This window comes from Gorilla gorilla, chromosome X, assembly GCF_029281585.2.
Source record: "Gorilla gorilla gorilla isolate KB3781 chromosome X, NHGRI_mGorGor1-v2.1_pri, whole genome shotgun sequence".
Classification (NCBI taxonomy): domain Eukaryota; kingdom Metazoa; phylum Chordata; class Mammalia; order Primates; family Hominidae; genus Gorilla; species Gorilla gorilla.
In genome coordinates, this window is record NC_073247.2 from 131,764,062 (window position 1) to 131,768,656 (window position 4,595).

A 4,595-nucleotide genomic window follows, 5' to 3' on the forward strand; every position below is an offset into this window, starting at 1 on the left:
GACAAGAGCATAGGGCTCCCTCTCCCCTCTGGCTCCCAGCCAGAGGACTTTCTTCCCAAGAGGAGCAGCGCTTCAGCATCATTCATACTGACACCAGCTACTTGTTTCTGAGGCTAAGTATCAGGTGAGTACAGCTGAGTGATGGTGGCTCATTTAATCTGCCTACTCTGTCCCCCAGTTATTTAATGGAGGCTCTACCTTAGATGCAACACACTGAGGAAACTGCGGCTCCAGTTTTCCTTGCCTCGCTCATGAGGTGGTGGTTACATGCTGAAGAGGCAAGCCGAGAGCACCTTAGGCTGCTGCACCCCACTCTGCCAAGGCTTCAGCCCATAGAAAGGGGTTGCCACTCAGGCAGAAGCTTGCCACCGTCCCTACCCTGTCTCTAGAGCTCTTGCTCAAAGATTTTGCCTTGGAGGAGGAACAGGCTACAAAACAGGTAGCTCCTAATCTCTTCCCAAAGGGACTGACTTCATTTGCAACAGAGTGTAAAGTTCAAACCTAAGAGTGCTCTCAAGAACAGTGGACGTTGTCACACAAGGCAGTTGAGATTTGTGGATCTCATGAAGATAAAGCATGGCCTGTAAGCTGGATCGTTTTCAGGAGAAAACCAGGAAATAAGATGGCTGGTAAGAGCACTCCTGATATCAGAACAAATATCAGACGTGGACCTCAAAAACTATTCCTTCAAATCAACCACAATTTAATTGAATTAGTTTGTAGAACAATTTATGTCCTAGAGCATTGCTGAAAACAATAGAATGATCAGCAGGCAATTAGTGGAGTTTAATAGTTGGGCATGGTAAGGGAAAGATAGAGAGCCCTACTAACACCACTGCCATCCTAGAGTGACGGTGTACACACCCAAAGTCATGTCTTCCTGAAGAGCAACATCAGAGGCTTAAGACTATGAGGAGAAGGAATAAGCTTCATTAAAATAATCCAGCCAGTCACTAAAAAAATATACCAGCAAATAACAAGTCCCAGAGGCCAGGGTTGGGGGCAGTTGCTACAACCTATTATCAAAAATTTTGTGGCCAAGCATAATGCTTCACACCTGTAATCCTAGCACTTTGAGAGGCCAAGGTGGAAGAATCACTTGAGCCCAGGAGATCAAGACCAGCCTGGGCAATACAGAGAGACCCCCCCATCTCTACAAAAGTAATAAAAAAAATTAGCCAGATGTAATGGTGCATGCTGATAGTCCCAGCTACTCAGGAGGATGAGGTGGAAGGATCACTTGAACCTAGGAGGTCGAGGCTGCAGTGAGCCATGATTGCACCACTGCACTCCAGCCTGGGTGACAGAGTGGGACCATGTCTCAAAAATGATTTCAATTTCCAGCAAAAGATTTATGAGGCATGTGATATGGTTTGTCTATGTCTCCACCCAAAATCTCATCTTGAATTGTAATCCCCTTAATCCCCATAATCCCCATGTGTCAAGGATGGGACCAGGTGGAGGTAATTGGATCATGGGGGCGGTTTCCCCCATGCTGTCCTCGTGATAGTGAGTGAGTGCCACATGATCTGATGGTTTTATAAGCGTCTAGCATTTCTCCTGCTTGCACTTCTCCTTCCTGCTGCCTTGTGAAGAAGGCGCCTTGCTTCCCCTTCACCTTCTGCCATGATTGTATGTTTCCTGAGGCCTCCCCAGCCATGCTGAACTGTGAGTCAATTAAACCTCTTTCCTTTATAAATTACCTGCTCTCGGCTATTTCCTTATAACAATGTGAGAACAGACAAATACAGACCTGCAAAGAAACAGGAAAGTATGCCCCATACAGCAGAAAAAAGCAGACAACACCAACTGCCTGTGAGAGCAACCACATGATGGATTTAACAGAAAAAGACTTCAAAATACCCATTATAAATATGTTTGCAGGCCAGGTGTGGTGGCTCATACCTGTAATCCCAGCACTTTGGAAAGCTGAAGCGGGAGGATTGCCTGAGGCCAGGAGTTTGAGACCAGCCTGGTCAGCATAGCAAGACCTCCATCTCTACAGAGAAAAAAAATAATATGTTTACTGAACTAAAAGAAAGCATGATTCAGAAAATAAAGGTATGATAACAATGTTGCATCCAGTAGAAAATATCATTAAAGAGATAGAAATTATTTTAAAAGAACCAAATGGAAATTCTGAATCTGAAAAGTACAAGAACTGACATGAAAAAAATCACTAGCAGGTTCAATAGCACATTTAAACTGGCAGAAGAAAGAATTAGCAGATTTGAAACAGGATTGATAGCGATTATGCAAGATGAAGACTAGAGAGAAGAAAGAGTGAAGAAAAATAAATAGAGCTTCAGACAAATGTAGGACACCATCAGCCACACAAACCTAAGTGGGATCTACTAGAAGAAAGGAAGAGATAGAGAGGAGATGAAAGGAAGAGATAGAGAGGAGCAGAAAAAATAGTCAAAGAAATAATGGCAGAAAATTTCCCAAATTTATTTTAAAAACAATAACCTACACACTCAGGAAGCTCAGTGAATTATAAGAAGGATATATGTAAAGAATCCACAAACAGATTACATCATAGTAAAACCAGCTAAGATCAAGGAGAAAATCTTGAAAGTGGCAAGAGAAAAATGTCTCATCACTTACCCCGGTAAGATTGGTAGTTGACTTCTCAGCAGAAACAATGAAGGCCGGGAGGCAGTAAGATTAAATACTCAAAGTGCTTAAAGAAAAAACTATCAACCAAGAATCCTACATCCAGCAAAGCTACCTTTCAGAAATGAAGGCAAAGACATTCCCAGTTAAATAAAAATGGGAGGATTTGTTGTTAGTAGATCCACCTCACAAGAAATAATGAAGTTCTTCAGGTTGAAAGCAAGTGCTTCAGATGTTAATCGCAACCTATGAGAACGAGCCAAGGCCCACTTTATCCACTGCCTCTTTCCCTTCCAGCCTCACGAGTGTCAGAATGTCTCAGCCACAAGTCTGACATACCAGGATAAAAACCCCACTTTATCAATTACAGACTGAATATTTTTGGGAAGTAACAGCCACTCTGGGTATGACAGTTAATACTGAGTGTCAACTTGATTAGATAGAAGGATACAAAATATTGATCCTAGGTGTTCACTGAGGGTGTTGCCAAAAGAGATTAACATTTGAGTCAGTGGGCTGCACAGGGCAAATCCACCCTTAATCTGGTGGGCACAATCTAATCAGCTGCCAGTGAATATGAAGCAGGCAGAAAAACGTGAAAAGGAGAGACTGGCCTAGCCTCCCAGCCTACCTCTTTCTCCCATGCTGGACACTTCCTGCCCTTGAACATCGGACTCCCAAGTTCTTCAGTTTTGAGACTCAGACCGGATCTCTTTGCTCCTCAAGCTTGCAGACAGCCTACTATAGGACCTCGTGATCATGTAAGTTAATGCTTAATTAACTCCATATATATATACATGGAGGATATATATATATATATATATGGAGGATATATATATATATGGAGGATATATATATATGGAGGATATATATATATGGAGGATATATATATATGGAGGATATATATATATGGAGGATATATATATATGGAGGATATATATATATGGAGGATATATATATATCCTATTAGTTCTGTATATATATATATTCTGTATATATATATAAGTTCTGTATATATATACATATATATATCCTACATATACATATGTATATATCCTACATATACATATATATATATATATATATATATATATATATATATATATATGCTATTAGTTCTGTCCCTCTAGGGAACCCTAATGCACTGGATCTCAAAGTTTCTATGGTGAGACCAAATGTTTAAAGATGTCTGATGTCCCCTAGACCAGGAGAACAAGGGAGTAAGGAAGGAGAGTGCTGGAACTTTATGACTTCAGGCAGTCACTGTCTCTCTCTGGGCCTCAACTTCCCCTTTGAAAAATGAGAATGTTTGCCCTCTCTAAGAATACCAGACCCAAAGTGCTCAGGAGCATTTCTCAAGATTATTGGAAGTGTCAAAATTAGAATCAGATCAAGTTAGGAAACATTTTAAAGTTTATTGTTATACAGTAAGAGAAAGTACAGCTCATGATCCAGGAGACTTCAAACAAAGTGGTAGAAAGCTCACCTTATGGCAGTCATAGCACACTTTATAAAGCATAAAGGAGAATATTTTGATTTTTTTTGTGGTTGGCTGTTTTACGTTATCATTCTTTTTAAGGTAAACAGAGCTGTTTAAACTGATTTGCCTATAGCTGATTGGTTTAATTTCACTGAATCATGCTGACAACGATGTAAAGGTTATGTTTGATATTTATGATTAGAGACAGTGTTTTGGGGAAATTGGGAAGAATTAAATTTTGGTTACATGGTTATGAGTGGTTGGCCTTCGGGTACACGTAAAGTGCGGCTTCATTTTTATCTTTAACAGAAGATAACTGAGCTCTCATTATGTGCTAGGACACTGTTTAAATTCTGAATCCTGCCCTCTGGTAGGAAGACAGACATTAAACAAGAGAGCCAATAACCAAACAAAAAAGTAGAGAGACTGTGGGGTTAGGCATTTTAGCTCAGGTGCTTAGAGAGGGCATTTGAGCAGAATCATGAATGCAATAAAGGAG